A 23,980-nucleotide genomic window follows, 5' to 3' on the forward strand; every position below is an offset into this window, starting at 1 on the left:
GTGGGTTAATATTTCTGAAGTGATGGTGGTCTGAGGCAGTCAATCATGAATTTGTGGGAAAAATGTGCTGTGCAGGCTGGATTATGGACAAGTAAATTGAATTTGTGGGAGATGCAATGATGCACTGCAGCCAATGAAAGTACTTTTGTGAGCTTGGCATTTCAAGAGCCCGGATAGCTCAGTCGGTAGAGCATCAGACTTTTAATTTGAGGGTCCAGCGTTTAAGTCCCTGTTCGGGCGCTGCTTTTAAATCGCGATACTCAACTTTACATTCGCACTTTGATCATTTAACAAAGAAAATAACAACAGCAGCAGGCCATTTCATGCCTGGAGCCTTTCTGCCATTTAATTACATCATCGATCGATATCCGTTTGCATTCCTTTGCTCCAGATCCCTTAATACCTTTGGTTAACAAACATCTCTCAATCTCAAGTTTAAAACTGACAATTGGCCCAGCTTTAATTGCTGTTTGCGGAAGTGTGTTACAAATTTCTGTCATACAAACTTCTCTCCTGAAACGCTTGGATCTAATGTTGAGGCTATGGCCCCTTCTCCCAGATGGGTCAATCATCAGAAATAGCTTCTCGCTATCTACACTAGCATTTCCTCTTAATATCGTGAATACTTCAATCAAATCACCACTTCAGCTTGTAAATTCCAGGAAAAAAAACCGAGTTTGTGCAATATCCCGTTGTAATTTGTCCCTTGGACTCTATGTCTCCTTCCCTTTTTAAGCCGAATAATACATTCCCAAGCTGTGATGCCGAGAATTGAACACAGTACCGCAGCTGTGGCCTAACCAGTGCTTTGTATAGCTGTGGCATTATTTCACCCTCTTCCATTGTAATCCTACAGATATAAGCATCACTTTTCAATTAGCTTTTTGATTCATTTCTGTACCTGTCCATGACCATTTAATGATATATGTACAGGGACACAAGTCTATTTGGATATCAAATGTTTCCAGCTTAAAATTATAAGGAGTGTATTCTAAATACTCCTATAAAGATCGGTAGTGGATCACGTCACACTTGCTAATATTTAAATCAATTTGCCAGAAAATTACACATTCACTTAATCTATGAATATCTGGTCAAATGTCTTGCTTCCATCTCAACTGATTATAATGCCGCCTATCTTTTTTGTCATCCTCAAACTTGGATGTGTGGCTCTCAATCCCATCAAGTAAGTCGTTAATGAAATCGGTGATTAGTTGAGTTCCCAAAAGTGATCAATCAGAGACACCACTCGTCATAATCTGCCAATTAATGTACCTGATCATCATCTGCAAACTTTGTCTCCTGCCGTGCCACCAATTTCCTAACCAGGTTAATAATTTGCCTTCAACTACATCCGTTTCAAATTTAGCCCAATGTCCCATATGCGGGACTTTTTCAAATGTCTTTGCTCCATGTCTACAAGCAAATAATAATTTGTGAACTGGGATTCATAAACCTCTTTGCTCCTCAACAGTTAATAGCTTCCCATTATTTAGAAAATACTCAGAACTATCTTACTTTGTTCCAAAGTGGCTGGTGTCACACTTGCGTACATTGAACTCGATTTGCCTTTGTTTTGCCGGCTTACTGTGTCTGTCTCTGTCCGTTTGGTTACCTCCATTTCCCAACTGCACTACAAGCGGACCGTCTAACTTAGTGCGATCTTCAAAATATGATGTACAGTGCTCCATTGCTCCATCCAAATCAGTCATAAATACGGTGAACAGTTGATGATCTAATACAGATATCTGGGGGACGGCACTTGTCATCTGACTCCGCTGCTAACGAGCGTGTCTTTTGTGGGTGGGTTAATATTTCTGAAGTGATGGTGGCCTGAGGCAGTCAATCATGAATTTGTGGGAAAAATGTGCTGTGCAGGCTGGATTATGGACAAATAAATTGAATTTGTGGGAGATGCAATGATGCACTGCAGCCAATGAAAGTACTTTTGTGAGCTTGGCATTTCAAGAGCCCGGATAGCTCAGTCGGTAGAGCATCAGACTTTTAATTTGAGGGTCCAGGGTTTAAGTCCCTGTTCGGGCGCTGCTTTTAAATCGCGATACTCAACTTTACATTCGCACTTTGATCATTTAACAAAGAAAATAACAACAGCAGCAGGCCATTTCATGCCTGGAGCCTTTCTGCCATTTAATTACATCATCGATCGATATCCGTTTGCATTCCTTTGCTCCAGATGCCTTAATACCTTTGGTTAACAAACATCTCTCAATCTCAAGTTTAAAATTGACAATTGGCCCAGCTTTAATTGCTGTTTGCGGAACTTCTCTCCTGAAACGCTTGGATCTAATGTTGAGGCGATGGCCCCTTCTCCCAGATGGGTCAATCATCAGAAATAGCTTCTCGCTATCTACACTAGCATTTCCTCTTAATATCGTGAATACTTCAATCAAATCACCACTTCAGCTTCAAAATTCCAGGAAAGAAATCCGAGTTTGTGCAATATCCCGTTGTAATTTGTCCCTTGGACTCTATGTCTCCTTCACTTTTTAAGCCTAATAATACATTCCCAAGCTGTGATGCCGAGAATTGAACACAGTACCGCAGCTGTGGCCTAACCAGTGCTTTGTATAGCTGTGGCATCATTTCACCCTCTTATATTGTAATCCTACAGATATAAGTATCACTTTTCAATTAGCTTTATGATTCATTTCTGTACCTGTCCATGACCATTTAATGATATATGTACAGGGACACAAGTCTATTTGAATATCAACTGTTTCCAGCTTAACATTATAAGGAGTGTATTCTAAATACTCCTATAAAGATCGGTAGTGGATCACGTCACACTTGCTAATATTTAAATCAATTTGCCAGAAAATTATACATTCACTTAATCTATGAATATCTGGTCAAATGTCTTGCTTCCATCTCAACTGATTATAATGCCGCCTGTCTTTTTTGTCATCCTCAAACTTGGATGTGTGGCTCTCAATCCCATCAAGTAAGTCGTTAATGAAATCGGTGATTAGTTGAGTTCCCAAAAGTGATCAATCAGAGACACCACTCGTCATAATCTGCCAATTAATGTACCTGATCATCATCTGCAAACTTTGTCTCCTGCCGTGCCACCAATTTCCTAACCAGGTTAATAATTTGCCTTCAATTACATACGTTTCAAATTTAGCCCAATGTCCCATATGCGGGACTTTTTCAAATGTCTTTGCTCCATGTCTACAAGCAAATAATAATTTGTGAACTGGGACTCATAAACCTCTTTGCTCCTCAACAGTTAATAGCTTCCCATTATTTAGAAAATACTCAGAACTATCTTACTTTGTTCCAAAGTGGCTGGTGTCACACTTGCGTACATTGAACTCGATTTCCCTTTGTTTTGCCGGCTTACTGTCTCTGTCCGTTTGGTTACCTCCATTTCCCAACTGCACTACAAGCGGACCGTCTAACTTAGTGCGATCTTCAAAATATGATGTACAGTGCTCCATTGCTCCATCCAAGTCAGTCATAAATACGGTGAACAGTTGATGATCTAATACAGATATCTGGGGGACGGCACTTGTCACATCTGACTCCGCTGCTAACGAGCGTGTCTTTTGTGGGTGGGTTAATATTTCTGAAGTGATGGTGGTCTGAGGCAGTCAATCATGAATTTGTGGGAAAAATGTGCTGTGCAGGCTGGATTATGGACAAGTAAATTGAATTTGTGGGAGATGCAATGATGCACTGCAGCCAATGAAAGTACTTTTGTGAGCTTGGCATTTCAAGAGCCCGGATAGCTCAGTCGGTAGAGCATCAGACTTTTAATTTGAGGGTCCAGCGTTTAAGTCCCTGTTCGGGCGCTGCTTTTAAATCGCGATACTCAACTTTACATTCGCACTTTGATCATTTAACAAAGAAAATAACAACAGCAGCAGGCCATTTCATGCCTGGAGCCTTTCTGCCATTTAATTACATCATCGATCGATATCCGTTTGCATTCCTTTGCTCCAGATCCCTTAATACCTTTGGTTAACAAACATCTCTCAATCTCAAGTTTAAAATTGACAATTGGCCCAGCTTTAATTGCTGTTTGCGGAACTTCTCTCCTGAAACGCTTGGATCTAATGTTGAGGCGATGGCCCCTTCTCCCAGATGGGTCAATCATCAGAAATAGCTTCTCGCTATCTACACTAGCATTTCCTCTTAATATCGTGAATACTTCAATCAAATCACCACTTCAGCTTCAAAATTCCAGGAAAAAAAACCGAGTTTGTGCAATATCCCGTTGTAATTTGTCCCTTGGACTCTATGTCTCCTTCACTTTTTAAGCCTAATAATACATTCCCAAGCTGTGATGCCGAGAATTGAACACAGTACCGCAGCTGTGGCCTAACCAGTGCTTTGTATAGCTGTGGCATCATTTCACCCTCTTATATTGTAATCCTACAGATATAAGTATCACTTTTCAATTAGCTTTATGATTCATTTCTGTACCTGTCCATGACCATTTAATGATATAGGTACAGGGACACAAGTCTATTTGAATATCAACTGTTTCCAGCTTAACATTATAAGGAGTGTATTCTAAATACTCCTATAATGATCGGTAGTGGATCACGTCACACTTGCTAATATTTAAATCAATTTGCCAGAAAATTATACATTCACTTAATCTATGAATATCTGGTCAAATGTCTTGCTTCCATCTCAACTGATTATAATGCCGCCTGTCTTTTTTGTCATCCTCAAACTTGGATGTGTGGCTCTCAATCCCATCAAGTAAGTCGTTAATGAAATCGGTGATTAGTTGAGTTCCCAAAAGTGATCAATCAGAGACACCACTCGTCATAATCTGCCAATTAATGTACCTGATCATCATTTGCAAACTTTGTCTCCTGCCGTGCCACCAATTTCCTAACCAGGTTAATAATTTGCCTTCAATTACATACGTTTCAAATTTAGCCCAATGTCCCATATGCGGGACTTTTTCAAATGTCTTTGCTCCATGTCTACAAGCAAATAATAATTTGTGAACTGGGACTCATAAACCTCTTTGCTCCTCAACAGTTAATAGCTTCCCATTATTTAGAAAATACTCAGAACTATCTTACTTTGTTCCAAAGTGGCTGGTGTCACACTTGCGTACATTGAACTCGATTTGCCTTTGTTTTGCCGGCTTACTGTCTCTGTCCGTTTGGTTACCTCCATTTCCCAACTGCACTACAAGCGGACCGTCTAACTTAGTGCGATCTTCAAAATATGATGTACAGTGCTCCATTGCTCCATCCAAGTCAGTCATAAATACGGTGAACAGTTGATGATCTAATACAGATATCTGGGGGACGGCACTTGTCACATCTGACTCCGCTGCTAACGAGCGTGTCTTTTGTGGGTGGGTTAATATTTCTGAAGTGATGGTGGTCTGAGGCAGTCAATCATGAATTTGTGGGAAAAATGTGCTGTGCAGGCTGGATTATGGACAAGTAAATTGAATTTGTGGGAGATGCAATGATGCACTGCAGCCAATGAAAGTACTTTTGTGAGCTTGGCATTTCAAGAGCCCGGATAGCTCAGTCGGTAGAGCATCAGACTTTTAATTTGAGGGTCCAGCGTTTAAGTCCCTGTTCGGGCGCTGCTTTTAAATCGCGATACTCAACTTTACATTCGCACTTTGATCATTTAACAAAGAAAATAACAACAGCAGCAGGCCATTTCATGCCTGGAGCCTTTCTGCCATTTAATTACATCATCGATCGATATCCGTTTGCATTCCTTTGCTCCAGATCCCTTAATACCTTTGGTTAACAAACATCTCTCAATCTCAAGTTTAAAATTGACAATTGGCCCAGCTTTAATTGCTGTTTGCGGAACTTCTCTCCTGAAACGCTTGGATCTAATGTTGAGGCGATGGCCCCTTCTCCCAGATGGGTCAATCATCAGAAATAGCTTCTCGCTATCTACACTAGCATTTCCTCTTAATATCGTGAATACTTCAATCAAATCACCACTTCAGCTTCAAAATTCCAGGAAAAAAAACCGAGTTTGTGCAATATCCCGTTGTAATTTGTCCCTTGGACTCTATGTCTCCTTCACTTTTTAAGCCTAATAATACATTCCCAAGCTGTGATGCCGAGAATTGAACACAGTACCGCAGCTGTGGCCTAACCAGTGCTTTGTATAGCTGTGGCATCATTTCACCCTCTTATATTGTAATCCTACAGATATAAGTATCACTTTTCAATTAGCTTTATGATTCATTTCTGTACCTGTCCATGACCATTTAATGATATATGTACAGGGACACAAGTCTATTTGAATATCAACTGTTTCCAGCTTAACATTATAAGGAGTGTATTCTAAATACTCCTATAAAGATCGGTAGTGGATCACGTCACACTTGCTAATATTTAAATCAATTTGCCAGAAAATTATACATTCACTTAATCTATGAATATCTGGTCAAATGTCTTGCTTCCATCTCAACTGATTATAATGCCGCCTGTCTTTTTTGTCATCCTCAAACTTGGATGTGTGGCTCTCAATCCCATCAAGTAAGTCGTTAATGAAATCGGTGATTAGTTGAGTTCCCAAAAGTGATCAATCAGAGACACCACTCGTCATAATCTGCCAATTAATGTACCTGATCATCATTTGCAAACTTTGTCTCCTGCCGTGCCACCAATTTCCTAACCAGGTTAATAATTTGCCTTCAATTACATACGTTTCAAATTTAGCCCAATGTCCCATATGCGGGACTTTTTCAAATGTCTTTGCTCCATGTCTACAAGCAAATAATAATTTGTGAACTGGGACTCATAAACCTCTTTGCTCCTCAACAGTTAATAGCTTCCCATTATTTAGAAAATACTCAGAACTATCTTACTTTGTTCCAAAGTGGCTGGTGTCACACTTGCGTACATTGAACTCGATTTGCCTTTGTTTTGCCGGCTTACTGTCTCTGTCCGTTTGGTTACCTCCATTTCCCAACTGCACTACAAGCGGACCGTCTAACTTAGTGCGATCTTCAAAATATGATGTACAGTGCTCCATTGCTCCATCCAAGTCAGTCATAAATACGGTGAACAGTTGATGATCTAATACAGATATCTGGGGGACGGCACTTGTCACATCTGACTCCGCTGCTAACGAGCGTGTCTTTTGTGGGTGGGTTAATATTTCTGAAGTGATGGTGGTCTGAGGCAGTCAATCATGAATTTGTGGGAAAAATGTGCTGTGCAGGCTGGATTATGGACAAGTAAATTGAATTTGTGGGAGATGCAATGATGCACTGCAGCCAATGAAAGTACTTTTGTGAGCTTGGCATTTCAAGAGCCCGGATAGCTCAGTCGGTAGAGCATCAGACTTTTAATTTGAGGGTCCAGCGTTTAAGTCCCTGTTCGGGCGCTGCTTTTAAATCGCGATACTCAACTTTACATTCGTACTTTGATCATTTAACAAAGAAAATAACAACAGCAGCAGGCCATTTCATGCCTGGAGCCTTTCTGCCATTTAATTACATCATCGATCGATATCCGTTTGCATTCCTTTGCTCCAGATCCCTTAATACCTTTGGTTAACAAACATCTCTCAATCTCAAGTTTAAAATTGACAATTGGCCCAGCTTTAATTGCTGTTTGCGGAACTTCTCTCCTGAAACGCTTGGATCTAATGTTGAGGCGATGGCCCCTTCTCCCAGATGGGTCAATCATCAGAAATAGCTTCTCGCTATCTACACTAGCATTTCCTCTTAATATCGTGAATACTTCAATCAAATCACCACTTCAGCTTCAAAATTCCAGGAAAAAAAACCGAGTTTGTGCAATATCCCGTTGTAATTTGTCCCTTGGACTCTATGTCTCCTTCACTTTTTAAGCCTAATAATACATTCCCAAGCTGTGATGCCGAGAATTGAACACAGTACCGCAGCTGTGGCCTAACCAGTGCTTTGTATAGCTGTGGCATCATTTCACCCTCTTATATTGTAATCCTACAGATATAAGTATCACTTTTCAATTAGCTTTATGATTCATTTCTGTACCTGTCCATGACCATTTAATGATATATGTACAGGGACACAAGTCTATTTGAATATCAACTGTTTCCAGCTTAACATTATAAGGAGTGTATTCTAAATACTCCTATAAAGATCGGTAGTGGATCACGTCACACTTGCTAATATTTAAATCAATTTGCCAGAAAATTATACATTCACTTAATCTATGAATATCTGGTCAAATGTCTTGCTTCCATCTCAACTGATTATAATGCCGCCTGTCTTTTTTGTCATCCTCAAACTTGGATGTGTGGCTCTCAATCCCATCAAGTAAGTCGTTAATGAAATCGGTGATTAGTTGAGTTCCCAAAAGTGATCAATCAGAGACACCACTCGTCATAATCTGCCAATTAATGTACCTGATCATCATTTGCAAACTTTGTCTCCTGCCGTGCCACCAATTTCCTAACCAGGTTAATAATTTGCCTTCAATTACATACGTTTCAAATTTAGCCCAATGTCCCATATGCGGGACTTTTTCAAATGTCTTTGCTCCATGTCTACAAGCAAATAATAATTTGTGAACTGGGACTCATAAACCTCTTTGCTCCTCAACAGTTAATAGCTTCCCATTGTTTAGAAAATACTCAGAACTATCTTACTTTGTTCCAAAGTGGCTGGTGTCACACTTGCGTACATTGAACTCGATTTGCCTTTGTTTTGCCGGCTTACTGTCTCTGTCCGTTTGGTTACCTCCATTTCCCAACTGCACTACAAGCGGACCGTCTAACTTAGTGCGATCTTCAAAATATGATGTACAGTGCTCCATTGCTCCATCCAAGTCAGTCATAAATACGGTGAACAGTTGATGATCTAATACAGATATCTGGGGGACGGCACTTGTCACATCTGACTCCGCTGCTAACGAGCGTGTCTTTTGTGGGTGGGTTAATATTTCTGAAGTGATGGTGGTCTGAGGCAGTCAATCATGAATTTGTGGGAAAAATGTGCTGTGCAGGCTGGATTATGGACAAGTAAATTGAATTTGTGGGAGATGCAATGATGCACTGCAGCCAATGAAAGTACTTTTGTGAGCTTGGCATTTCAAGAGCCCGGATAGCTCAGTCGGTAGAGCATCAGACTTTTAATTTGAGGGTCCAGCGTTTAAGTCCCTGTTCGGGCGCTGCTTTTAAATCGCGATACTCAACTTTACATTCGCACTTTGATCATTTAACAAAGAAAATAACAACAGCAGCAGGCCATTTCATGCCTGGAGCCTTTCTGCCATTTAATTACATCATCGATCGATATCCGTTTGCATTCCTTTGCTCCAGATCCCTTAATACCTTTGGTTAACAAACATCTCTCAATCTCAAGTTTAAAATTGACAATTGGCCCAGCTTTAATTGCTGTTTGCGGAAGTGTGTTACAAATTTCTGTCACACAAACTTCTCTCCTGAAACGCTTGGATCTAATGTTGAGGCTATGGCCCCTTCTCCCAGATGGGTCAATCATCAGAAATAGCTTCTCTCTATCTACACTAGCATTTCCTCTTAATATCGTGAATACTTCAATCAAATCACCACTTCAGCTTCTAAATTCCAGGAAAAAAAACCGAGTTTGTGCAATATCCCGTTGTAATTTCTCCCTTGGACTCTATGTCTCCTTCACTTTTTAAGCCTAATAATACATTCCCAAGCTGTGATGCCGAGAATTGAACACAGTACCGCAGCTGTGGCCTAACCAGTGCTTTGTATATCTGTGGCATCATTTCACCCTCTTATATTGTAATCCTACAGATATAAGTATCACTTTTCAATTAGCTTTTTGATTCATTTCTGTACCTGTCCATGACCATTTAATGATATATGTACAGGGACACAAGTCTATTTGGATCTCAAATGTTTCCAGCTTAACATTATAAGGAGTGTATTCTAAATACTCCTATAAAGATCGGTAGTGGATCACGTCACACTTGCTAATATTTAAATCAATTTGCCAGAAAATTACACATTCACTTAAACTATGAATATCTGGTCAAATGTCTTGCTTCCATCTCAACTGATTATAATGCCGCCTATCTTTTTTGTCATCCTCAAACTTGGATGTGTGGCTCTCAATCCCATCAAGTAAGTCGTTAATGAAATCGGTGATTAGTTGAGTTCCCAAAAGTGATCAATCAGAGACACCACTCGTCATAATCTGCCAATTAATGTACCTGATCATCATCTGCAAACTTTGTCTCCTGCCGTGCCACCAATTTCCTAACCAGGTTAATAATTTGCCTTCAACTACATGCGTTTCAAATTTAGCCCAATGTCCCATATGCGGGACTTTTTCAAATGTCTTTGCTCCATCTCTGCAAAGCAAATAATAATTTGTGAACTGGGATTCATAAACCTCTTTGCTCCACAACAGTTAATAGCTTCCCATTATTTAGAAAATACTCAGATCTATCTTACTTTGTTCCAAAGTGGCTGGTGTCACACTTGCGTACATTGAACTCGATTTGCCTTTGTTTTGCCGGCTTACTGTGTCTGTCTCTGTCCGTTTGGTTACCTCTATTTCCCAACTGCACTACAAGCGGACCGTCTAACTTAGTGCGATCTTCAAAATATGATGTACATTGCTCCATCCAAGTCAGTCATAAATACGGTGAACAGTTGATGATCTAATACAGATATCTGGGGGACGGCACTTGTCACATCTGACTCCGCTGCTAACGAGCGTGTCTTTTGTGGGTGGGTTAATATTTCTGAAGTGATGGTGGTCTGAGGCAGCCAATCCGGATTTGTGGGAGAAATGTGCTGTACAGGTTGTATTATGGAAAAGTAAATTGAATTTGTCGGAGGTGCAATGATGCACTGCAGCCAATGAAAGTACTTTTGTGAGCTTGGCACGGCAAGATGCCGGATAGCTCAGTCGGTAGAGCATCAGACTTTTAATCTGAGCGGCCAGGGTTTAAGTCCATGTTCGGGCGCTGCATTTAAATCGCGATACTCAACTTTACATTCGAACTTTGATCATTTAACAAAGAAAATATCAACAGCAGCAGGCCATTTCATGCCTGGAGCCTTTCTGCCATTTAATTAAATCATCGATCGATATCCGTTTGCATTCCTTTGCTCCAGATCCCTTAATACCTTTGGTTAACAAACATCTCTCAATCTCAAGTTTAAAAGTGACAATTGGCCCAGCTTTAATTGCTGTTTGCGGAAGTGTGTTACAAATTTCTGTCACACAAACTTCTCTTCTGAAACGCTTGGATCTAATGTTGAGGCGATGGCCCCTTCTCCCAGATGGGTCAATCATCAGAAATAGCTTCTCCCTATCCACACTAGCATTTCCTCTTAATATCGTGAATACTTCAATCAAATCACCACTTCAGCTTCTAAATTCCAGGAAAAAAAACCGAGTTTGTGCAATATCCCGTTGTAATTTGTCCCTTGCACTCTATGTCTCCTTCACTTTTTAAGCCTAATAATACATTCCCAAGCTGTGATGCCGAGAATTGAACACAGTACCGCAGCTGTGGCCTAACCAGTGCTTTGTATAGCTGTGGCATCATTTCACCATCTTATATTGTAATCCTACAGATATAAGTATCACTTTTCAATTAGCTTTTTGATTCATTTGTGTACCTGTCCATGACCATTTAATGATATATGTACAGGGACACAAGTCTATTTGGATATCAACTGTTTCCAGCTTAACATTATAAGGAGTGTATTCTAAATACTCCTATAAAGATCGGTGTTGGATCACGTCACACTTGCTAATATTTAAATCAATTTGCCAGAAAATTACACATTCACTTAATCTATGAATATCTGGTCAAATGTCTTGCTTCCATCTCAACTGATTATAATGCCGCCTATCTTTTTTGTCATCCTCAAACTTGGATGTGTGGCTCTCAATCCCATCAAGTAAGTCGTTAATGAAATCGGTGATTAGTTGAGTTCCCAAAAGTGATCAATCAGAGACACCACTCGTCATAATCTGCCAATTAATGTACCTGATCATCATCTGCAAACTTTGTCTCCTGCCGTGCCACCAATTTCCTAACCAGGTTAATAATTTGCCTTCAATTACATGCCTTTCAAATTTAGCCCAATGTCCCATATGCGGGACTTTTTCAAATGTCTTTGCTCCATGTCTACAAGCAAATAATAATTTGTGAACTGGGACTCATAAACCTCTTTGCTCCTCAACAGTTAATAGCTTCCCATTATTTAGAAAATACTCAGAACTATCTTACTTTGTTCCAAAGTGGCTGGTGTCACACTTGCGTACATTGAACTCGATTTGCCTTTGTTTTGCCGGCTTACTGTGTCTGTCTCTGTCCGTTTGGTTACCTCCATTTCCCAACTGCACTACAAGCGGACCGTCTAAATTAGTGCGATCTTCAAAATATGATGGACAGTGCTCCATTGCTCCATCCAAGTCAGTCATAAATACGGTGAGCAGTTGATGATCTAATACAGATATCTGGGGGACGGCACTTGTCACATCTGACTCCGCTGCTAACGAGCATGTCTTTTGTGGGTGGGTTAATATTTCTGAAGTGATGGTGGTCTGAGGCAGTCAATCATGAATTTGTGGGAAAAATGTGCTGTGCAGGCTGGATTATGGACAAGTAAATTGAATTTGTGGGAGATGCAATGATGCACTGCAGCCAATGAAAGTACTTTTGTGAGCTTGGCATTGCAAGAGCCCGGATAGCTCAGTCGGTAGAGCATCAGACTTTTAATCTGAGGGTCCAGGGTTCAAGTCCCTGTTCGGGCGCTGCTTTTAAATCGCGATACTCAACTTTACATTCGCACTTTGATCATTTAACAAAGAAAATAACAACAGCAGCAGGCCATTTCATGCCTGGAGCCTTTCTGCCATTTAATTACATCATCGATCGATATCCGTTTGCATTCCTTTGCTCCAGATCCCTTAATACCTTTGGTTAACAAACATCTCTCAATCTCAAGTTTAAAATTGACAATTGGCCCAGCTTTAATTGCTGTTTGCGGAAGTGTGTTACAAATTTCTGTCACACAAACTTCTCTCCTGAAACGCTTGGATCTAATGTTGAGGCTCTGGCCCCTTCTCCCAGATGGGTCAATCATCAGAGATCGCTTCTCGCTATCTACACTAGCATTTCCTCTTAATATCGTGAATACTTCAATCAAATCACCACTTCAGCTTCTAAATTCCAGGAAAAAAAACCGAGTTTGTGCAATATCCCGTTGTAATTTGTCCCTTGGACTCTATGTCTCCTTCACTTTTTAAGCCTAATAATACATTCCCAAGCTGTGATGCCGAGAATTGAACACAGTACCGCAGCTGTGGCCTAACCAGTGCTTTGTATAGCTGTGGCATCATTTCACCCTCTTATATTGTAATCCTACAGATATAAGTATCACTTTTCAATTAGCTTTTTGATTCATTTCTGTACCTGTCCATGACCATTTAATGATATATGTGCAGGGACACAAGTCTATCTGCATATCAACTGTTTCCAGCTTAACATTATAAGGAGTGTATTCTAAATACTCCTATAAAGATCGGTGTTGGATCACGTCACACTTGCTAATATTTAAATCAATTTGCCAGAAAATTACACATTCACTTAATCTATGAATATCTGGTCAAATGTCTTGCTTCCATCTCAACTGATTATAATGCCGCCTATCTTTTTTGTCATCCTCAAACTTGGATGTGTGGCTCTCAATCCCATCAAGTAAGTCGTTAATGAAATCGGTGATTAGTTGAGTTCCCAAAAGTGATCAATCAGAGACACCACTCGTCATAATCTGCCAATTAATGTACCTGATCATCATCTGCAAACTTTGTCTCCTGCCGTGCCACCAATTTCCTAACCAGGTTAATAATTTGCCTTCAATTACATGCGTTTCAAATTTAGCCCAATGTCCCATATGCGGGACTTTTTCAAATGTCTTTGCTCCATGTCTACAAGCAAATAATAATTTGTGAACTGGGACTCATAAACCTCTTTGCTCCTCAACAGTTAATAGCTTCCCATTATTTAGAAAATACTCAGAACTATCTTACTTTGTTCCAAAGTGGCTGGTGTCACACTTGCTCGATTTGCCTTTGTTTTACCGGCTTACTGTGTCTGTCTCTGTCCGTTTGGTTACCTCCATTTCCCAACTGCGCTACAAGCGGACCGTCTAACTTAGTGCGATCTTCAAAATATGATGTATAGTGCTCCATCCAAGTCAGTCATAAATACGGTGAGCAGTTGATGATCTAATACAGATATCTGGGGGAGGCACTTGTCACATCTGACTCCGCTGCTAACGAGCATGTCTTTTGTGGGTGGGTTAATATTTCTGAAGTGATGGTGGTCTGAGGCAGTCAATCATGAATTTGTGGGAAAAATGTGCTGTGCAGGCTGGATTATGGACAAATAAATTGAATTTGTGGGAGATGCAATGATGCACTGCAGCCAATGAAAGTACTTTTGTGAGCTTGGCATTGCAAGAGCCCGGATAGCTCAGTCGGTAGAGCATCAGACTTTTAATCTGAGGGTCCAGGGTTCAAGTCCCTGTTCGGGCGCTGCTTTTAAATCGCGATACTCAACTTTACATTCGCACTTTGATCATTTAACAAAGAAAATAACAACAGCAGCAGGCCATTTCATGCCTGGAGACTTTCTGCCATTTAATTACATCATCGATCGATATCCGTTTGCATTCCTTTGCTCCAGATCCCTTAATACCTTTGGTTAACAAACATCTCTCAATCTCAAGTTTAAAATTGACAATTGGCCCAGCTTTAATTGCTGTTTGCGGAAGTGTGTTACAAATTTCTGTCACACAAACTTCTCTCCTGAAACGCTTGGATCTAATGTTGAGGCTGTGGCCCCTTCTCCCAGATGGGTCAATCATCAGAGATAGCTTCTCGCTATCTACACTAGCATTTCCTCTTAATATCGTGAATACTTCAATCAAATCACCACTTCAGCTTCTAAATTCCAGGAAAAAAAACCGAGTTTGTGCAATATCCCGTTGTAATTTGTCCCTTGGACTCTATGTCTCCTTCACTTTTTAAGCCTAATAATACATTCCCAAGCTGTGATGCCGAGAATTGAACACAGTACCGCAGCTGTGGCCTAACCAGTGCTTTGTATAGCTGTGGCATCATTTCACCCTCTTATATTGTAATCCTACAGATATAAGTATCACTTTTCAATTAGCTTTTTGATTCATTTCTGTACCTGTCCATGACCATTTAATGATATATGTACAGGGACACAAGTCTATCTGCATATCAACTGTTTCCAGCTTAACATTATAAGGAGTGTATTCTAAATACTCCTATAAAGATCGGTGTTGGATCACGTCACACTTGCTAATATTTAAATCAATTTGCCAGAAAATTACACATTCACTTAATCTATGAATATCTGGTCAAATGTCTTGCTTCCATCTCAACTGATTATAATGCCGCCTATCTTTTTTGTCATCCTCAAACTTGGATGTGTGGCTCTCAATCCCATCAAGTAAGTCGTTAATGAAATCGGTGATTAGTTGAGTTCCCAAAAGTGATCAATCAGAGACACCACTCGTCATAATCTGCCAATTAATGTACCTGATCATCATCTGCAAACTTTGTCTCCTGCCGTGCCACCAATTTCCTAACCAGGTTAATAATTTGCCTTCAATTACATGCGTTTCAAATTTAGCCCAATGTCCCATATGCGGGACTTTTTCAAATGTCTTTGCTCCATGTCTACAAGCAAATAATAATTTGTGAACTGGGACTCATAAACCTCTTTGCTCCTCAACAGTTAATAGCTTCCCATTATTTAGAAAATACTCAGAACTATCTTACTTTGTTCCAAAGTGGCTGGTGTCACACTTGCTCGATTTGCCTTTGTTTTACCGGCTTACTGTGTCTGTCTCTGTCCGTTTGGTTACCTCCATTTCCCAACTGCGCTACAAGCGGACCGTCTAACTTAGTGCGATCTTCAAAATATGATGTACAGTGCTCCATCCAAGTCAGTCATAAATACGGTGAGCAGTTGATGATCTAATACAGATATCTGGGGGAGGCACTTGTCACATCTGACTCCGCTGCTAACGAGCATGTCTTTTGTGGGTGGGTTAATATTTCTGAAGTGATGGTGGTCTGAGGCAGTCAATCATGAATTTGTGGGAAAAATGTGCTGTGCAGGCTGGATTATGGACAAATAAATTGAATTTGTGGGAGATGCAATGATGCACTGCAGCCAATGAAAGTACTTTTGTGAGCTTGGCATTGCAAGAGCCCGGATAGCTCAGTCGGTAGAGCATCAGACTTTTAATCTGAGGGTCCAGGGTTCAAGTCCCTGTTCGGGCGCTGCTTTTAAATCGCGATACTCAACTTTACATTCGCACTTTGATCATTTAACAAAGAAAATAACAACAGCAGCAGGCCATTTCATGCATGGAGCCTTTCTGCCATTTAATTACATCATCGATCGATATCCGTTTGCATTCCTTTGCTCCAGATCCCTTAATACCTTTGGTTAACAAACATCTCTCAATCTCAAGTTGACAATTGGCCCAGCTTTAATTGCTGTTTGCGGAAGTGTGTTACAAATTTCTGTCACACAAACTTCTCTCCTGAAACGCTTGGATCTAATGTTGAGGCTGTGGCCCCTTCTCCCCGATGGGTCAATCATCAGAAATAGCTTCTCGCTATCTACACTAGCATTTCCTCTTAATATCGTGAATACTTCAATCAAATCACCACTTCAGCTTCTAAATTCCAGGAAAAAAAACAGAGTTTGTGCAATATCCCGTTGTAATTTGTCCCTTGGACTCTATGTCTCCTTCACTTTTTAAGCCTAATAATACATTCCCAAGCTGTGATGCCGAGAATTGAACACAGTACCGCAGCTGTGGCCTAACCAGTGCTTTGTATAGTTGTGGCATCATTTCACCCTCTTATATTGTAATCCTACAGATATAAGTATCACTTTTCAATTAGCTTTTTGATTCATTTCTGTACCTGTCCATGACCATTTAATGATATATGTACAGGGACACAAGTCTATTTGGATATCAACTGTTTCCAGCTTAACATTATAAGGAGTGTATTCTAAATACTCCTATAAAGATCGGTGTTGGATCACGTCACACTTGCTAATATTTAAATCAATTTGCCAGAAAATTACACATTCACTTAATCTATGAATATCTGGTCAAATGTCTTGCTTCCATCTCAACTGATTATAATGCCGCCTATCTTTTTTGTCATCCTCAAACTTGGACGTGTGGCTCTCAATCCCATCAAGTAAGTCGTTAATGAAATCGGTGATTAGTTGAGTTCCCAAAAGTGATCAAGCAGAGACACCACTCGTCATAATCTGCCAATTAATGTACCTGATCATCATCTGCAAACTTTGTCTCCTGCCGTGCCACCAATTTCCTAACCAGGTTAATAATTTGCCTTCAATTACATGCGTTTCAAATTTAGCCCAATGTCCCATATGCGGGACTTTTTCAAATGTCTTTGCTCCATGTCTACAAGCAAATAATAATTTGTGAACTGGGACTCATAAACCTCTTTGCTCCTCAACAGTTAATAGCTTCCCATTATTTAGAAAATACTCAGAACTATCTTACTTTGTTCCAAAGTGGCTGGTGTCACACTTGCTCGATTTGCCTTTGTTTTACCGGCTTACTGTCTCTGTCCGTTTGGTTACCTCCATTTCCCAACTGCGCTACAAGCGGACCGTCTAACTTAGTGCGATCTTCAAAATATGATGTACAGTGCTCCATCCAAGTCAGTCATAAATACGGTGAGCAGTTGATGATCTAATACAGATATCTGGGGGAGGCACTTGTCACATCTGACTCCGCTGCTAACGAGCATGTCTTTTGTGGGTGGGTTAATATTTCTGAAGTGATGGTGGTCTGAGGCAGTCAATCATGAATTTGTGGGAAAAATGTGCTGTGCAGGCTGGATTATGGACAAGTAAATTGAATTTGTGGGAGATGCAATGATGCACTGCAGCCAATGAAAGTACTTTTGTGAGCTTGGCATTGCAAGAGCCCGGATAGCTCAGTCGGTAGAGCATCAGACTTTTAATCTGAGGGTCCAGGGTTCAAGTCCCTGTTCGGGCGCTGCTTTTAAATCGCGATACTCAACTTTACCTTCGCACTTTGATCATTTAACAAAGAAAATAACAACAGCAGCAGGCCATTTCATGCCTGGAGCCTTTCTGCCATTTAATTACATCATCGATCGATATCCGTTTGCATTCCTTTGCTCCAGATCCCTTAATACCTTTGGTTAACAAACATCTCTCAATCTCAAGTTTAAAATTGACAATTGGCCCAGCTTTAATTGTTGTTTGCGGAAGTGTGTTACAAATTTCTGTCACACAAACTTCTCTCCTGAAACGCTTGGATCTAATGTTGAGGCTGTGGCCCCTTCTCCCAGATGAGTCAATCATCAGAGATAGCTTCTCGCTATCTACACTAGCATTTCCTCTTAATATCGTGAATACTTCAATCAAATCACCACTTCAGCTTCTAAATTCCAGGAAAAAAAACCGAGTTTGTGCAATATCCCGTTGTAATTTGTCCCTTGGACTCTATGTCTCCTTCACTTTTTAAGCCTAATAATACATTCCCAAGCTGTGATGCCGAGAATTGAACACAGTACCGCAGCTGTGGCCTAACCAGTGCTTTGTATAGCTGTGGCATCATTTCACCCTCTTATATTGTAATCCTACAGATATAAGTATCACTTTTCAATTAGCTTTTTGATTCATTTCTGTACCTGTCCATGACCATTTAATGATATATGTACAGGGACACAAGTCTATCTGGATATCAACTGTTTCCAGCTTAACATTATAAGGAGTGTATTCTAAATACTCCTATAAAGATCGGTGTTGGATCACGTCACACTTGCTAATATTTAAATCAATTTGCCAGAAAATTACACATTCACTTAATCTATGAATATCTGGTCAAATGTCTTGCTTCCATCTCAACTGATTATAATGCCGCCTATCTTTTTTGTCATCCTCAAACTTGGATGTGTGGCTCTCAATCCCATCAAGTAAGTCGTTAATGAAATCGGTGATTAGTTGAGTTCCCAAAAGTGATCAATCAGAGACACCACTCGTCATAATCTGCCAATTAATGTACCTGATCATCATCTGCAAACTTTGTCTCCTGCCGTGCCACCAATTTCCTAACCAGGTTAATAATTTGCCTTCAATTACATGCGTTTCAAATTTAGCCCAATGTCCCATATGCGGGACTTTTTCAAATGTCTTTGCTCCATGTCTACAAGCAAATAATAATTTGTGAACTGGGACTCATAAACCTCTTTGCTCCTCAACAGTTAATAGCTTCCCATTATTTAGAAAATACTCAGAACTATCTTACTTTGTTCCAAAGTGGCTGGTGTCACACTTGCTCGATTTGCCTTTGTTTTACCGGCTTACTGTGTCTGTCTCTGTCCGTTTGGTTACCTCCATTTCCCAACTGCGCTACAAGCGGACCGTCTAACTTAGTGCGATCTTCAAAATATGATGTACAGTGCTCCATTGCTCCATCCAAGTCAGTCATAAATACGGTGAGCAGTTGATGATCTAATACAGATATCTGGGGGAGGCACTTGTCACATCTGACTCCGCTGCAAACGAGCATGTCTTTTGTGGGTGGGTTAATATTTCTGAAGTGATGGTGGTCTGAGGCAGTCAATCATGAATTTGTGGGAAAAATGTGCTGTGCAGGCTGGATTATGGACAAGTAAATTGAATTTGTGGGAGATGCAATGATGCACTGCAGCCAATGAAAGTACTTTTGTGAGCTTGGCATTGCAAGAGCCCGGATAGCTCAGTCGGTAGAGCATCAGACTTTTAATCTGAGGGTCCAGGGTTCAAGTCCCTGTTCGGGCGCTGCTTTTACATCGCGATACTCAACTTTACATTCGCACTTTGATCATTTAACAAAGAAAATAACAACAGCAGCAGGCCATTTCATGCCTGGAGCCTTTCTGCCATTTAATTACATCATCGATCGATATCCGTTTGCATTCCTTTGCTCCAGATCCCTTAATACCTTTGGTTAACAAACATCTCTCAATCTCAAGTTTAAAATTGACAATTGGCCCAGCTTTAATTGTTGTTTGCGGAAGTGTGTTACAAATTTCTGTCACACAAACTTCTCTCCTGAAACGCTTGGATCTAATGTTGAGGCTGTGGCCCCTTCTCCCAGATGAGTCAATCATCAGAGATAGCTTCTCGCTATCTACACTAGCATTTCCTCTTAATATCGTGAATACTTCAATCAAATCACCACTTCAGCTTCTAAATTCCAGGAAAAAAAACCGAGTTTGTGCAATATCCCGTTGTAATTTGTCCCTTGGACTCTATGTCTCCTTCACTTTTTAAGCCTAATAATACATTCCCAAGCTGTGATGCCGAGAATTGAACACAGTACCGCAGCTGTGGCCTAACCAGTGCTTTGTATAGCTGTGGCATCATTTCACCCTCTTATATTGTAATCCTACAGATATAAGTATCACTTTTCAATTAGCTTTTTGATTCATTTCTGTACCTGTCCATGACCATTTAATGATATATGTACAGGGACACAAGTCTATCTGCATATCAACTGTTTCCAGCTTAACATTATAAGGAGTGTATTCTAAATACTCCTATAAAGATCGGTGTTGGATCACGTCACACTTGCTAATATTTAAATCAATTTGCCAGAAAATTACACATTCACTTAATCTATGAATATCTGGTCAAATGTCTTGCTTCCATCTCAACTGATTATAATGCCGCCTATCTTTTTTGTCATCCTCAAACTTGGATGTGTGGCTCTCAATCCCATCAAGTAAGTCGTTAATGAAATCGGTGATTAGTTGAGTTCCCAAAAGTGATCAATCAGAGACACCACTCGTCATAATCTGCCAATTAATGTACCTGATCATCATCTGCAAACTTTGTCTCCTGCCGTGCCACCAATTTCCTAACCAGGTTAATAATTTGCCTTCAATTACATGCGTTTCAAATTTAGCCCAATGTCCCATATGCGGGACTTTTTCAAATGTCTTTGCTCCATGTCTACAAGCAAATAATAATTTGTGAACTGGGACTCATAAACCTCTTTGCTCCTCAACAGTTAATAGCTTCCCATTATTTAGAAAATACTCAGAACTATCTTACTTTGTTCCAAAGTGGCTGGTGTCACACTTGCTCGATTTGCCTTTGTTTTACCGGCTTACTGTGTCTGTCTCTGTCCGTTTGGTTACCTCCATTTCCCAACTGCGCTACAAGCGGACCGTCTAACTTAGTGCGATCTTCAAAATATGATGTACAGTGCTCCATTGCTCCATCCAAGTCAGTCATAAATACGGTGAGCAGTTGATGATCTAATACAGATATCTGGGGGAGGCACTTGTCACATCTGACTCCGCTGCTAACGAGCATGTCTTTTGTGGGTGGGTTAATATTTCTGAAGTGATGGTGGTCTGAGGCAGTCAATCATGAATTTGTGGGAAAAATGTGCTGTGCAGGCTGGATTATGGACAAGTAAATTGAATTTGTGGGAGATGCAATGATGCACTGCAGCCAATGAAAGTACTTTTGTGAGCTTGGCATTGCAAGAGCCCGGATAGCTCAGTCGGTAGAGCATCAGACTTTTAATCTGAGGGTCCAGGGTTCAAGTCCCTGTTCGGGCGCTGCTTTTAAATCGCGATACTCAACTTTACCTTCGCACTTTGATCATTTAACAAAGAAAATAACAACAGCAGCAGGCCATTTCATGCCTGGAGCCTTTCTGCCATTTAATTACATCATCGATCGATATCCGTTTGCATTCCTTTGCTCCAGATCCCTTAATACCTTTGGTTAACAAACATCTCTCAATCTCAAGTTTAAAATTGACAATTGGCCCAGCTGTAATTGTTGTTTGCGGAAGTGTGTTACAAATTTCTGTCACACAAACTTCTCTCCTGAAACGCTTGGATCTAATGTTGAGGCTGTGGCCCCTTCTCCCAGATGAGTCAATCATCAGAGATAGCTTCTCGCTATCTACACTAGCATTTCCTCTTAATATCGTGAATACTTCAATCAAATCACCACTTCAGCTTCTAAATTCCAGGAAAAAAAACCGAGTTTGTGCAATATCCCGTTGTAATTTGTCCCTTGGACTCTATGTCTCCTTCACTTTTTAAGCCTAATAATACATTCCCAAGCTGTGATGCCGAGAATTGAACACAGTACCGCAGCTGTGGCCTAACCAGTGCTTTGTATAGCTGTGGCATCATTTCACCCTCTTATATTGTAATCCTACAGATATAAGTATCACTTTTCAATTAGCTTTTTGATTCATTTCTGTACCTGTCCATGACCATTTAATGATATATGTACAGGGACACAAGTCTATCTGGATATCAACTGTTTCCAGCTTAACATTATAAGGAGTGTATTCTAAATACTCCTATAAAGATCGGTGTTGGATCACGTCACACTTGCTAATATTTAAATCAATTTGCCAGAAAATTACACATTCACTTAATCTATGAATATCTGGTCAAATGTCTTGCTTCCATCTCAACTGATTATAATGCCGCCTATCTTTTTTGTCATCCTCAAACTTGGATGTGTGGCTCTCAATCCCATCAAGTAAGTCGTTAATGAAATCGGTGATTAGTTGAGTTCCCAAAAGTGATCAATCAGAGACACCACTCGTCATAATCTGCCAATTAATGTACCTGATCATCATCTGCAAACTTTGTCTCCTGCCGTGCCATCAATTTCCTAACCAGGTTAATAATTTGCCTTCAATTACATGCGTTTCAAATTTAGCCCAATGTCCCATATGCGGGACTTTTTCAAATGTCTTTGCTCCATGTCTACAAGCAAATAATAATTTGTGAACTGGGACTCATAAACCTCTTTGCTCCTCAACAGTTAATAGCTTCCCATTATTTAGAAAATACTCAGAACTATCTTACATTGTTCCAAAGTGGCTGGTGTCACACTTGCTCGATTTGCCTTTGTTTTACCGGCTTACTGTGTCTGTCTCTGTCCGTTTGGTTACCTCCATTTCCCAACTGCGCTACAAGCGGACCGTCTAACTTAGTGCGATCTTCAAAATATGATGTACAGTGCTCCATTGCTCCATCCAAGTCAGTCATAAATACGGTGAGCAGTTGATGATCTAATACAGATATCTGGGGGAGGCACTTGTCACATCTGACTCCGCTGCTAACGAGCATGTCTTTTGTGGGTGGGTTAATATTTCTGAAGTGATGGTGGTCTGAGGCAGTCAATCATGAATTTGTGGGAAAAATGTGCTGTGCAGGCTGGATTATGGACAAGTAAATTGAATTTGTGGGAGATGCAATGATGCACTGCAGCCAATGAAAGTACTTTTGTGAGCTTGGCATTGCAAGAGCCCGGATAGCTCAGTCGGTAGAGCATCAGACTTTTAATCTGAGGGTCCAGGGTTCAAGTCCCTGTTCGGGCGCTGCTTTTAAATCGCGATACTCAACTTTACATTCGCACTTTGATCATTTAACAAAGAAAATAACAACAGCAGCAGGCCATTTCATGCCTGGAGCCTTTCTGCCATTTAATTACATCATCGATCGATATCCGTTTGCATTCCTTTGCTCCAGATCCCTTAATACCTTTGGTTAACAAACATCTCTCAATCTCAAGTTTAAAATTGACAATTGGCCCAGCTTTAATTGCTGTTTGCGGAAGTGTGTTACAAATTTCTGTCACACAAACTTCTCTCCTGAAACGCTTGGATCTAATGTTGAGGCTGTGGCCCCTTCTCCCCGATGGGTCAATCATCAGAAATAGCTTCTCGCTATCTACACTAGCATTTCCTCTTAATATCGTGAATACTTCAATCAAATCACCACTTCAGCTTCTAAATTCCAGGAAAAAAAACCGAGTTTGTGCAATATCCCGTTGTAATTTGTCCCTTGGACTCTATGTCTCCTTCACTTTTTAAGCCTAATAATACATTCCCAAGCTGTGATGCC

General features: G+C 40.4%; 8 non-coding genes across 8 annotated transcripts; all 8 read left to right on the forward strand.

Moving 5' to 3' along the window:
* Positions 1–1,970: 1,970 nt before the first annotated feature.
* Positions 1,971–2,043, forward strand: trnak-uuu (transfer RNA lysine (anticodon UUU)). Its single transcript has one exon. It is a non-coding gene; the product is annotated as a tRNA-Lys (tRNA).
* Positions 2,044–12,660: 10,617 nt separating this feature from the next.
* On the forward strand, positions 12,661–12,733 carry trnak-uuu (transfer RNA lysine (anticodon UUU)). Its single transcript has one exon. It is a non-coding gene; the product is annotated as a tRNA-Lys (tRNA).
* Positions 12,734–14,445: 1,712 nt separating this feature from the next.
* Positions 14,446–14,518, forward strand: trnak-uuu (transfer RNA lysine (anticodon UUU)). Its single transcript has one exon. It is a non-coding gene; the product is annotated as a tRNA-Lys (tRNA).
* Positions 14,519–16,230: 1,712 nt separating this feature from the next.
* On the forward strand, positions 16,231–16,303 carry trnak-uuu (transfer RNA lysine (anticodon UUU)). Its single transcript has one exon. It is a non-coding gene; the product is annotated as a tRNA-Lys (tRNA).
* Positions 16,304–18,002: 1,699 nt separating this feature from the next.
* trnak-uuu (transfer RNA lysine (anticodon UUU)) lies at positions 18,003–18,075 on the forward strand. The gene has a single exon. It is a non-coding gene; the product is annotated as a tRNA-Lys (tRNA).
* A 1,720-nt stretch (positions 18,076–19,795) lies between these two features.
* trnak-uuu (transfer RNA lysine (anticodon UUU)) lies at positions 19,796–19,868 on the forward strand. The gene has a single exon. It is a non-coding gene; the product is annotated as a tRNA-Lys (tRNA).
* A 1,720-nt stretch (positions 19,869–21,588) lies between these two features.
* Positions 21,589–21,661, forward strand: trnak-uuu (transfer RNA lysine (anticodon UUU)). Its single transcript has one exon. It is a non-coding gene; the product is annotated as a tRNA-Lys (tRNA).
* Positions 21,662–23,381: 1,720 nt separating this feature from the next.
* trnak-uuu (transfer RNA lysine (anticodon UUU)) lies at positions 23,382–23,454 on the forward strand. The gene has a single exon. It is a non-coding gene; the product is annotated as a tRNA-Lys (tRNA).
* Positions 23,455–23,980: the final 526 nt, after the last annotated feature.

The sequence above is a fragment of the Somniosus microcephalus genome, unplaced genomic scaffold, assembly GCF_052327205.1.
Source record: "Somniosus microcephalus isolate GS21.2 unplaced genomic scaffold, FLI_Smic_1.0 unresolved_chr5, whole genome shotgun sequence".
Lineage (NCBI taxonomy): Eukaryota > Metazoa > Chordata > Chondrichthyes > Squaliformes > Somniosidae > Somniosus > Somniosus microcephalus.